Raw genomic sequence first — 14,124 nt, forward strand, 5'->3', positions numbered from 1 at the left:
GCTGGTTAGCTTTCGCCAGCTGACTCCTCAACTGAGCATTTTCCATTTCTACCGCCGTGTAGACATCTGGGTTCGGATTCGGCGGTCGGGGAGCCGAACTTCCAGTGTCGTCTTGGCCTATTGGCTGTTTGCACGGCCGCTGCTGAACCTCAGGGTTCCGTTCATCGGACATGGCGGTATGATGGGCCTCCTACCCATCACGTTGGTCCGCCTCGTTACCATGTCTTGAGCGAGTGACTACCATGGTTGGGTATTTGTGATAGCACCAATCTAACAGCCTCTCAATGAAAGCACCAAATTGTTGACGCGGTTCTTCGGCAACAGATAATTAATAGAATGAGGAATGGGATTAGTGCTAAATAATGAACCGTAATAGATGAATGATCTCAAAGTAAAATGATAACACGAATGCTTTTTTAGATGGTTCAAAGGTTAAAATCCTTCTAGTCCACCAGCCAATATTATTGATATCTCTCTGATATTCTTTACAGGGTATTTCCTTACAAATTAGAATCCAACCCCTTGCAACTCCCAGGGTCTCCATATTTATAGGGAGAGGGCACCTGGGGGTTGGCAAGGGAGGTCATCCCGTGACCTTCTTACCCATCATGTCACTTCTGTGACATTCATGATTAATTCCTAAAACCTGACAATGAATTGTGGTCTAATCAATAGGTAAGGGGATAATGGGCCGCACGGCCCAACCCAGTCGTGGGTGTCTGAACACGCACGTTTATGCTGCGTGTCCGAGAATTCAGGGATGGATCAGACACGTGATGTCTGATATATGCACGTTTACATTGCGTGGTTGACTTTATAAAAGGTCAGAGGTGCCAACTCAAGCTCGTAACTCGAGCTTGATGCAGTCTCAGCTTGTGGTGTCCATACTTCTGACCCGACTCCTTAGTAATCTCATTAAGCCTTTGGTTACCTCGAGCTAAAGAGGTAGGACCTGGTAACAGCAGCTCCCGGTACATGGCATCCACGTGGCTGATATAATTATGCCCTTTCTCAGCTCGCTAATAGCCCGTGGATATTTAGGGCGTACAGAAACAATTAAAATAAATAATATCTGGTTATACTACGAATTTTAATCAGATATTTAGGATATTGTTTATCATAAAATGTCCTCAAAATTTCCCTCAACAAATCCCAAAAATAGGGACATTATAGTCATTTCATAATTGCTTATAATTACTATTATTTAATCCATTTAAATAATAATAATATAATAACTCATAAAAAGATAATAAAAAAACTCATACCATACTATTATTATTATTATTATAATTACTATTATTTAATCCATTTAAATAATAATAATAATATAATAACTCATAAAAAGATAATAAAAAAACTCATACCATAATATTATTATTATTATTATTATACTCATAATATTAATAATATTCATAAAATAAATAATAACTTTAACCCGAGTCATTATTTAGTTATTTGGCATTATGCACATGCCGGGATTTTACAATCATTTCCAAGATATTTAAACATAAGAAACCATATATTTTATCGTCATTGGAAATCATACATATCCAATATTCCATCAAAGGAAAAGAAAAAAAATGACAAAGATGCACACAGTGGAAAAATTATGAAATTGCCCTTCCGGGAAAACGGATATTACAAAGTTGTGTTCTACCTAGGGTTTGAAGCTTGCAAGAAGATCAAAGATTTTGTTCTACAACTAGGGTTTGCATCAATCTATCCTAATATTTTATTGGACTCTATCAAGTGTAGTTGTGTGTAGATTCTTATTATTGTAGTGGTGTAATCTCTCTCTCCCAACAATCAAATTCTCTATTCTCTTAATTACATCATTATGGAAGAATCGTCTTTAATTTCAGCTTTGAAATTTATGACACAAGACTTAGTTAAATTGGATAGAATTGATGGAACTAATTTTGTTCATTGGCAAGACAAAATAAGGGTTTTACTCACTGCTCTCAAGGTGTACTACATCTTGGACAATGATCTAAAGACCATAGAATCTGTTAAGGAGAATGACACTCAAGAAGTCATCAAGGAAAGGAAGAAGCGTGAAGAAGATGAACTTAAGGGTCACATCCTCAATGCCTTCTTAGACCGATTGTATGGTCTCTACACTAATACCAAGACCGCTAAGGAGATTTGGGGAAACCTCTTCTTCCCCAAATTCATGAATTACAAATTATTATGTATAAGCTATCTACCCTGAATAATCTATTGTCGGAACAATTCCATGTTGGTGTTATTATAACCAAGTTGCATCCATCTTGGAGGGGCTATATAAAGAAAATCCTTCACGAGAATGACGATATTTCCTTGGAGGAGATTCTCAAATATTTAGGGGGTGTTTGGTATGAGGTTTGGGTTTGTGGGAGTAGAGTTAGAGATGGTTTGGAATAAGGCAATGTGAAATTCAAGTGTTTAAAGAGATTAAGATATTCTCAAATCAAGCTAAAAAATAGGCCCCACTTGGAAATACAAACCCCCAAGCCATTAAAAATAAATTTCCCAAACATGAGTTAGATTTGACATTCTCATTCCCACCAATCCAAACCCCCATACCAATTACCCCCCTTAAGGATTGAAGAGGAGTCTCGTTCTAGAGATAAGAACATGGAAGAGTGTAGTGGAGAGAGCCTAAGGTCAATGTGGTGAATAAACATCTCAACAACAAAAAAGGAAAAAGAATTGGTAAGCCTAAAGGCAAGGGTTACAAACCCTTAGGACCTAAGAAGAATGAAGGTCAATTCAAGAGCTCCAAATGACCACTTTGCAAGGGATTGTAAGTTCAAGAGAAGCCACAATAATGAGTCAAAGTTGAATTCAATCGAAAAAGAATTAGTGGCAACACTAAGTGAGATTAATGTCATCCATGGAAAGGTAAATGGTTGGTGGTATGGTACTTGTGCCACCATCCATGTTACTTATGAAATATAAATGGGCAATGAGTAGAGGTCCAAGGTTGAAGGCAATGGAACTATTGATCTTTTCTTCACTTCTGGTAAGAAGGTTCTCATTAGGAATGGTTAAAATACAAAGTCCAAGTGGTATTACAAGCTAGGTGTAAAACCCTAAATGGTTTCACATAGTGAAGATGTGAAATTTGACTTGTTGTTGTAGGAATATTAATTTTTTTTTTTTTTTGGTCCAAAGTGGTACATTGAGGTATCTAAGGGTGCCCAAAAATTTTGGGAGCATTTTGAGGTGTTTAAGGAAACTTTTGAGAAGTTGGACCTGCCCATGTAGTGTGGCATCACCTACTTGTAGGTGATGTGCAACGCCCTACTAATCCAGGATTGTTATACTGTGTATTTAAAATAGGGCTTAACTCGTTAAGCGATTCATTTGGACCCAAAAGTGTAATTAAAATTTAATAAAGGTTTAGGTACTAAAACTTTTGGTTAAAAGGATTAAACTTTTCATTAAAACTTTAAACATTTACAAGGGATCCTAAAAAGAGTTTAAATAAAATACAATTACATTAAATGTTCTCAAAATAGTCAACCTAACCGACAAAAGTGGATTGTTACTCTAAGGCCCTCAAAATATCCCAACCGTGGCAGTCGAGCAGGCCGAACCTATATGCGTTGCTCCAAAGCCCTCCAACTCATGGCTGGTCAACTTTCCCCTTATCCTTACCTGTTATATTATTTATAATATAATATAATGTAATATTATATTATTTTATAATATAATGTTTTAGATTAAATAAATATGACAAAGAGTGTCACATATTGTAACATATAATAGAGAATTACAATATTTAGATATATGTGAATATCCAAATATGTAACATATTTGGAGTTACAAATTCAGTTACAAATTTATAACTTCCAAATATTGCCCATCATTGTGTAGATTTGTTGTTACACAATATTGAGATGAATTTCTTAAATCCATATGTAAAATGGTTATTAGAGATATGATTTTAACCCCAATAATGTGTTTTGGGGGTTACAAAATCAATTAGGAGTGATTTGGAACCATTTGGAAAAACATCACAATTTGGTGTGCTGAAATTGGGCAGTGGCCGCGGCCTGGGGGACAGAGAGCCACGGCCATGGCCAGCAATGCCCGTGGTAGCGGCCACAGTGTTTGACTGACCAATTTTCAGTTTTTTTCAACCTTTTTGAACGGCTCCAAAAACACAAATAACTCTCAAATCTCATTTTTAATTCCATAAACATCCAATTAATCATTGGTAACATCCATAGGGTTGGTGGAATTTGAAATTCAAAAGGTATCTCAAACTCTATAAATAAGAGCCTAATGCTCACTTGTAAGAAACATCATTTTCTATCCACAAAGCACTTGGCTAGAAAATACACCATAGATGCTTGATAAGTCCAGAGAGCTATTTCCCAGAGAGATCCCTTAGTGCTTAGAGAATAGGGGGAAATAAGCTTTTGGACAAAGGTTTTGAACCTTGTTCAAGTTGGTGATCCCCACTACTCTACACTTTGGTTGTGTGAGAGTTTGTGTTTTTCATTGATTTTTCATTCTTTTGTTCTTCTTGTTCTTATTTACTTGTATTATTATTGTTTTGAGTTTGTAATTCTCTTCTTCTATTTTCTATTCATATATTTATTTGTATCCTTTGTTTTAGAGTTTTAGTTCTTACAGTTCTCTTATTTCTATATTTACTTGTATTGTTGGTCATTGAGTTGTAAACTTATTTATCTATCATCTTGTCCATTGTAATTTTTTGCATAGAGTTGTATTTTGGTTTTACCATTTCTATTGAGCAATAAAATATATTCTTTAACATTACCTACACCATAAAGCTCCCATGAGCCAAGGCCGAGCAAGAAAACTCAACAAGGCATAACAGATATTCTATTAAACAGAGATAGTAAATAGTATGTTTCACAGACAATAAAGGAACTCATTTCAGTATATAAGCAATTTACATGGTCTATGCCGAGTGAGTGTATACAACACCCTCATAGTGGCCCTGCCATAACGATCTACATTACGCATGATTATCCCCGAATACGACCCATGCCAACCAATCACAAACAACTATAAGGCAATCAAATGCAACAAGTACGATTATAAAACAAGGGTACATAAGCTTAAACAGATTCAACACACGGTTATAATCGCGTTTAGATATTAGATTCGATACCCTACTCTAGGTGCATGTGCCAGTTTTCTTACCTCGATTCATGTGCTAAAGACGGGACGACCTCGTGTGCGATCCTTTTCTCAAGCCCCTCAGAAACCCTAGTCACAACATTAATGATACGCTCATTAGGAACTAAGTCTAAGTACAGTCCCCAAAATGAAACCCTAACTCTCGGGACCTCCAATTCCATTCAACATGGTAACGGAATCGTCCCCCGAGCCCACAAGTGGACCCCTAATACCGATCCTCGAAACCCCGAGCCTAATTCCCAAAAATAAGAAAAAAAATGTTTCGGGACACTTGGTGCGGTCTTGCTAGCCTTAGCGCGGTTCCGCTAATGCCCAAAATTCTTGGGTTTCTAAGACGCTAGCTAGCGCGGTCGTGCTAGGTCCTGGAAACCCAAATTGCAACACATTTTTTCATGTTCTTCCCCAATTTTGAACCCCTGCATTTTCACACCAAAATATTCGATCCTAAAAGATTTTAGCATATTTTTTTACCATAATTCGACCTCAAATCAATAGCGAAATCAACGGCCAACATCAAAATACCCATAATTCACCCAAAACACATCAAAATGACAATGGCACATTCTTAGTGTGGCATGCAACAGCTTCAACCCATTTAGACACATAATCAACACCAACAAGAATGTACAAGTTACCAAAAGAGTTAGGAAATGGACCCATAAAATCAATGCCCCAAACATCAAATATTTCAACAATAAGGATAGGATTCAAAGGCATCATGTTTCTTCTAGTTACACTTCCTAACTTTTGACAACGTTCGCAAGATTTGCAATAAACATAAGTGTCATGAAAAATAGTAGGCCAATAAAATCCACATTGTAAAATTTTCAAAGCTGTTTTCTTACCACTAAAATGTCCACCACATGCATGATCATGACAAAAAGATATGATTTTAGTTTGATCACAATTTGGAATGCATCTCCTTATTATTTGATCAGGGCAATATTTAAACAAATAAGGATCATCCCACATGAAATATTTCACTTCAGAATAAAATTTAGATTTGTCATGCTTAGACCAATGAGAAGGAATTTCACCAGTGACCAAATAATTCACAATGTCAGCATACCAAGGCAAAGAAGATATATGCATGAGTTGTTCATCAGGAAAAGTTTCAGTTATAGTGGTGGAGTCAGTATTAGTCTCAACAAAAATTCTAGACAAATGATCAGCAACAACATTTTCAGAACCTTTTTTATCTCGTATCTCTAAATCAAATTCTTGTAAAAGCAAGATCCAACGAATTAAGCGAGATTTAGCATCTTTTTTCGACAAGAGATATTTCAATGCAGCATGATCAGAATAGACAATTATTTTAGATCCTAACAAATAAGACCTAAATTTCTCCAATGCAAACACAACAGCAAGCAATTCTTTTTCAGTTGTAGAATAATTTAATTGAGCATCGTTCAAAGTTTGGCTAGCGTAGTAGATTACATGAGGTAACTTGTTAATTCTTTGTCCTAGAACAGCACCGATAGCATAATTAGAAGCATCACACATTATTTCAAAAGGAATATTCCAATCAGGAGGGCGAATAATAGGTGCACTAGTCAAAAGGGATTTCAATCTTTCAAAGGCAACATGGCAATCATTATCAAAGACAAAAGCATTTTCTTTTCCGAGCAAATGACATAATGGGCGTGAAATTTTGCTAAAGTCTTTTATGAATCTTCTATAAAAACCGGCATGGCCTAAGAATGATTTAATTTCTTTTATTGTTTTAGGTGGGGGAAGTTTTGAAATAAGGTCAACTTTTGCTTTATCAACTTCTATTCCCTCAGATGAGATTACATAACCTAAAACAATTCCTTTTTTAACCATAAAATGACATTTTTCCCAATTAAGAACTAAATTCTTTTCTTTGCAACGAATTAAAACAAGAGAAAGATGGTGCAAACAGTCATCAAAAGAATTTCCAAACACAGAAAAATCATCCATAAACACTTCAAGATTTCTTTCAACCATATCAGAAAATATTGCAATCATACATCTTTGAAAAGTTGCAGGAGCATTACAAAGACCAAAAGGCATGCGACGATATGCAAAGGTTCCAAAAGGGCAAGTGAAGGTAGTCTTTTCTTGATCTTCAGGGGCAATGGGGATTTGGTTATATCCCGAATAGCCATCAAGAAAACAATAATATGCATAAATTCTTTTCTTTGCAACGAATTAAAACAAGAGAAAGATGGTGCAAACAGTCATCAAAAGAATTTCCAAACACAGAAAAATCATCCATAAACACTTCAAGATTTCTTTCAACCATATCAGAAAATATTGCAATCATACATCTTTGAAAAGTTGCAGGAGCATTACAAAGACCAAAAGGCATGCGAGGATATGCAAAGGTTCCAAAAGGGCAAGTGAAGGTAGTCTTTTCTTGATCTTCAGGGGCAATGGGGATTTGGTTATATCCCGAATAGCCATCAAGAAAACAATAATATGCATGGCCAGCTACACGTTCAAGCATTTGATCAATAAAGGGTAAAGGAAAGTGGTCTTTTCTAGTAACATTATTTAGCTTTCTATAGTCTATACACACTCTCCACCCCGTTTGTACTCGAGTAGGGATTAATTCATTTTTCTCATTTTCAATAACTGTGATCCCAGACTTTTTAGGCACTACTTGGACTGGACTAACCCATTGACTATCAGAAATAGGGTAAATGATACCTACATCTAACAGTTTAAGTACTTCTTCCCTAATGACCTCCTTCATATTAGGATTTAACCTTCTTTGACATTCCCGAGAGGTTTTAGCATTTTCTTCTAGATGGATTCTATGCATGCATATGGATGGGCTAATTCCCTTGATGTCTCCAATAGTCCAACCTATGGCTTCCTTATGTTTTCTAAGGACATTTAACAATTTATCTTCTTGTTCTTTATCTAAAGCAGATGCTATGATAATAGGCAAGGTTTCAGGCTCTCCTAGAAAAGCATATTTTAAATTTTCTGGCAAAGGTTTAAGGTCTAACTTTGGAGACTCAGAAATTGATTGAACATGATCTAAGGGTGAAAAGGGTTCAACTTTGGTTTCATTTAAGGGTATAGACTCTAACAAGGAATTCACCTCATCATTAAAATCATCAATATGCAAGTTCATACCAAAGTATTTTTCACAAAAATCAAGTCATTTCCATCATCTTCACACATACTCTTTATCATGTTAACTCCATGCACTTCCTCACAGTCAATAGATTTAGCAACATTAAAAACATTTAATTCAACAGTCATGTTTCCAAAAGATAATTTCAATACACCATTACTACAGTTGATAATTGCATTAGATGTAGCTAAAAATGGTCTACCCAGAATGATGGGTATTTTAGCATGAGCATTTTCAACAGGTTGAGTGTCAAGAACAATAAAGTCCACAGGGAAATAGAATTTATCAACTTTTATTAAAACATCTTCTACAATACCTCTAGGGATTTTCACTGAACGATCGGCTAATTGAAGTGTTATAGAAGTTGGTTTTAATTCTCCTAGACCAAGTTGCTTATACACATAATAAGGCAGTAAATTCACACTAGCTCCTAAATCAAGTAAATCTTTGTTAATAAAATGATCGCCAATGATGCATGAAATTGCTGGACAACCGGGATCTTTATATTTCACAAGGCTTTTATATTGAATTATGGAGCTAACTTGTTCAGTTAAAAATGCCTTTTTTGGAACATTTGTGTTTCTTTTAACAGTGCAAAGGTCTTTTAAGAATTTAGAATAGGCAAGAATTTGTTTAATGGCATCGAAGAAAGGAATGTTGATGCTTACTTGTTTGAAAACTTCTAAGATGTCACTATATTGGTTGCCTTTCTTGAGTGGAATTAATCTTTGTGGAAAAGGAGCTTTTGGGATGGAAGGGAGGATTTGAGCATCATCTTTTGAAAGGTCATTTATGTTGGAACTTTGAGGTTGGCTTTGGTCTTTTTCAACTTGAGGTATGTAATCGGGTTTGACAATTTGTTTTCCGGACCTAAGAGTTGAAACAGACTTAGCTTCTTCTTTATGACTAGGGGCTCCTATTTCATATTGGCCTTTAGGATTTGGGATGGGTTGGCTAGGAAATCTTCCTTTTTCTCTCTCGGTTACAGCATTAGCAAGTTGACCCAATTGTGTCTCGAGTTTGGCAATGGATTGAGACTGATTTTGTAAGATTTGTTGGGTGGATTGCATGAATTGTTGTAAGGTGTCTTCTAAGGAAGGTTTTCCTTGTGGAGGCTAAGGTTGACTTGGTTGGGCATGATTTGGATTTGGCATGTGGAATTGGTTTCCTTGATTCATTTGTGGTTGGTTTTGTCTCCATGAAAAATTAGGATGGTTTCTCCAATTTGGATTGTATGTGTTGGAAAATGGGCTATCAGAAGAAAGTTTTCCATATGAATGTAAAACATTAGCCTCTTCAGAAAATGTTTCAATAAAAGAAGGACATGATTGAGCATTATGACATGAACTAGCACATAAAGAACAAACATCTTTTTTAGGTTGCACATGAGAATTCATAGATTGACTTATTACTAAGGCTTCTACTTTTCTTGCTAATTTTTCAAATGATGTTCTTAAATCACTTTCTTCTTTTATTTCATATTTTCCTTCTCTTTTTAGTGAAGGGTTGGCTCTAGACCTAGGCTCAGAATAATTTCATTGTTGTGAATTAACAGACAATTCTTCAAGAGTGTCCCAAGCCTCTTGCCCTTGCAATTTTAAAAATTTTCCAGTATGCATAAATTGAATCATTTGTCGGTTTGAAGGGGTTAAACCATCATAAAAATATTTTACAAGTCTCCATTTTTAAAAAACCATGGTGGGGACATTTTAATAATAAATCTTTAAATCTTTCCCAACATTCATAAAATTCTTCGTTATCTTTTTGATAAAATTTGGAGATTTCCCTTCTTAAACTATCAGTTTTGGACATGGGGAAAATTTTATCAAGGAATTTATTAAAAAGTTGATCCCAAGTAGTTATGGTTCCAGTTGGAAGTGAGTTTAACCAAGCTTTGGCTCTATCTTTTAAAGAAAAAGGAAACAACCTAAGTTTAACCGACTCATCTGAAAATTTTTGAAAACGAAAGGTTGAGCAAATTTCCAAAAAGTCTTTTACATGCATGTATGGATCCTCTCTTTCTAAACCATAAAATGATGGTAACAATTGAATGATTGATGGTTTAAGTTCAAAATGAGTGGCATTAGTAGTGGGCAAAACAATGCATGACGTAGCATTAGATGAAATAGGTGAAAAGTATTCAAGAAGAGTTTTTTCTTGCCCAACATTAGGTTCTTGTTCCATTATGCTTAAATTTTCAAAAACACTTTCAATTTCACGTAAAGACACTAATTTTTTCACCAAACGATTTTTTGAATTACGATTCCAATGATGCATACAATGTCACAAATTTCACCAAGTAACACAAATAATCACAAGAAAACAAATTTCTGATGTGGAAGATCAGTTAGAACCGCAACCACAGAGCATACTTATAACAAGAAGAGATTATAATATTTATATGTATATATATATATTTTTATTTTTGATTTTTTATGGTTTAACTTCTTCCCAGGCCTATTTGATTCCACTTACTCACAACTTAATAACAACTCCCCAAGGTTAATTAATAAGCATGGATGGGAACTTTGCCAAATTTCCTTTAAGCAAAAATTGCTTATGTTGAAAGAACAAGCTTTGTTTTTTAGTTTTTTTTTTCAAGTATTTTCTTAAACAATAAAATTACAACTAACTAAATGCGATAATGAAGAAGAAAAAAATGATAATACCAATAGTAAATAGTTATATAAAAATTAGGAGGCACTAATGCCAAAAACTTGTTGATCCCAAAAGAGGGTGTTTTAATATTTAAACTCGCAAGTGCACGAATCGTTTCGGAATATAATGTTCGTGTAAGTACGAGGTCGAACCCATGGGAGTTGACTAACATCAAAAGAAACTATTTCAAACAAAGCAAGAATATTCTAACCTAGTTCCAAATATTTGATGAGATTTTGTTTTATAAAAATAAAAGACAAGTAATAAAAAGATTTAAGATTAAATAGAAAAATGGTTTTCAAATGAGATAAGTAAAATAAGATTATTAAGATATTAGAATCCACAAAATGCAAGTTCAATAGTATTTATAAGTATATTGATTCCCAAGTTTAGATATAGTTGAAATAAATCACACTATATTTTTTTCAAGATACATTTTCTATTCAAGCACAAGTTACTTTAAAAAAGGTAGGATTTTTCTTCATTTATATAAGATATAATTTCTAAGCATTAGTTGTGTTACAACCTAATGAAACTACAAAAAATCAAAGAGATTATGTTTAGGCAAAATATGATACTTATGCTCTAAGAATTAGATGTGAACAATTTAATGAAAAACATTTAATCAAAGAATATCATATTTTTGCATAATAAAGAGCTAAGTGTAATAGGCTTTAACAATCAATAATAGATGAAAAATGCATATCTTTGATAGAAAAATCCATAAACAATGTTGCATAAGTTGGAAATCAACATACAATAAAAAATACTATCTAGTTACATTTTGCTTCATCATCATCTTAATAATCTTGAAAAAAGATTAGAAGCTCATAACTAGATTGAAATAAAAATTACAAAATAACATACTTGACACGCTCTTCAAAAGATGAAAATGGTAGAGAGAAAATAGTGAAAAGAAGAGAGAGAAATATGAAGTGTAGAAGATGTTGAAAAGATGAAGAAGAGCTCCCCAAATGGTCTTACAATACTCTATTTATAGGCAAAATATGGAGATTAAATTAATCAAATTAAAATAAATAAATTGATTAATTTAATTGTGTTGGGAAGTGGTAGGATAAATATAGTAAGTGTAAGAATATTGGAAAGATGAAATGTTTGGTTGGGTAAAAGATTAGTGAAAAGCTAGGGTAAAAAAATGAATTAGGAATGTTTACTTAGGTAAAAAAAATAGGAGTGAATTGATATTTGAGTGATAAGAAAAAAAAACATTGGGAAGGAAAAATATGATTTTTGGCATTTTGGTGGCTGTGTTGGCAGCTTGGCGTGGTGGGCCTGATTGGGCCACGAGGTGAATTGGGAGAGCAGCTAGCGGGCTGGAAGGTGAGAATGGGCATGGGCAAATTGGGCTTGCTTTGCTGAGGAGCCAGGCGGCTGGAAGGAGATTGCATCAAGTGATGCTCGTTGGGTGTGATGCGTGAGCTGCTGAGCTTGGAGTCAAGGTGATGCTGCCACGTGGCTTGCTTGGTGCGTGAAGGGCTGGAGCTTCAGGGAGGCTGGGTGGCTGAACGTGGCTAGTGACTTCGGGCCTGGCTAGTGGGCTTTTCAGAAATGTCACTTTCCTTCTTTTTGAACTTTCTATCATTTATTCCACTTCAAGCACAAAAATACAACATATTACCTACACAAAATAATATAAATTAAGTCATAATAAAATATTTTCATTTATAAAATAAACCATATTAATTCTTTGAAAATATTAATTACAACTTAATTTAATAAAACACACATTTTTTTTACTTCCCTAAACACAATAGCTTAAATAATTAACTATCATATTCTTACAACAAAAAAACTATAAAAACACACAAAAATCTATAAAATTAAAATAAGCCTAATAAATTCAAAATTACTTAAAAACTTAATAAATTATTTAAAAACTCAAGAATTAAGCAACAATTAGCACATAAAAAGTGGTAAAATAACTCTATTTTGTAGAGTTATCAATATATCCCTATTGTGACTTTTCTGCTAAAACTGCTTGAAAAGATCCACTCATGCAGAATATCACATATATCCACATAATAATGTGGTCTCAAGCACATAGCACATACCAATTACAAATTTACCCTCAATGGGTCAAAATTATGAAAATGCTTCTTTTAACAAAAGTAGGTCTTTAAACACATTTAATATACATAATCATGCATACTTAATCATATAATAATATAATTCACACAATTACCCCACGTTCCCTGATAAGTGCATTTTGGGTTATATATTTGTTGTCTTTTCTTACTTAGATAATGTTGATTTCTACAGTTTTTATGTGTTTATAGCTTTGTTTTACGAGTCTTTGATTTTTAGGCCATAAAATATTTTATGAGAGTTTATTAATGAATGTTGTGTATTATGTGGCTTGTTATTGACGGGAAACAATAGGACTCAAGAAAATGAAGTTTAGGAAGAGTTTGAAGTGTTTTAGAAGTCCCTAAGCCCGATGTTTGAGGTTGGGGAAGAAGATTTTGAAGAAAAACAAGACACGCAGAAAAAAGGCCAGCGGCTGTGGCCATTAATATTGGCGGTTGTGGCCTCCCAGACATAAGTTATGTAGAGTCCAAGAACTTTACTTAGCTAGTTAGATAGTAGTAATAATAGTAATAGTAGTAGTATTTTTATGACTGTGGATTTTGGTTCAGACCAGGATTTAATTGGACACTCGTAGTAACACTTGTAGATTTTCTAAGTTTAACCTGTTGTTTAAGAATATTAATTTTAACCTAAGGTTTGATTAATATGACTGATATTGATGGTGATATTTATTATATTATAAGGTTTAGATAGACCCAATAAGAAAGTAACACTGGTCATGTGTATGTTTAATGATAATTAAGTATTTTTTAGGAATAAGTTTATTAAGATTAATATTTGAATATCCTAGGGTCTGTCAGCAGCTTTGAAAACGTTAAAGGACTTAGTCAAGGTTGTTTACTCAATTCAAATTAAGCTGAAAATGTGCAATTTCGTTTTTAAATATTCAGCGTATGCCGATATATCGCAGCTATAGGGGGCGATATATCGTAGTACGGGGATACGAAAAACACGTAATTTCGCACGATCACCTCGATGAGCCTTGGGCATGCTGGCCCAGGCGATATATCGGCTCCTTTGGTATATTTTTTAATGTTTTTGAAAACGTTCTCTTTTTAATCTTTAACCTCTTGATAAGTCTAGCATCT

General features: G+C 34.2%; 1 non-coding gene across 1 annotated transcript; it reads left to right on the forward strand.

Annotated features, from left to right (window-relative positions):
• Positions 1 to 9,959: 9,959 nt before the first annotated feature.
• Positions 9,960 to 10,066, forward strand: LOC133781114 (small nucleolar RNA R71). Its single transcript, XR_009869910.1, has one exon. It is a non-coding gene; the product is annotated as a small nucleolar RNA R71 (small nucleolar RNA).
• The last annotated feature ends 4,058 nt before the right edge of the window (positions 10,067 to 14,124 follow it).

Source organism: Humulus lupulus, chromosome 5, assembly GCF_963169125.1.
Source record: "Humulus lupulus chromosome 5, drHumLupu1.1, whole genome shotgun sequence".
Classification (NCBI taxonomy): domain Eukaryota; kingdom Viridiplantae; phylum Streptophyta; class Magnoliopsida; order Rosales; family Cannabaceae; genus Humulus; species Humulus lupulus.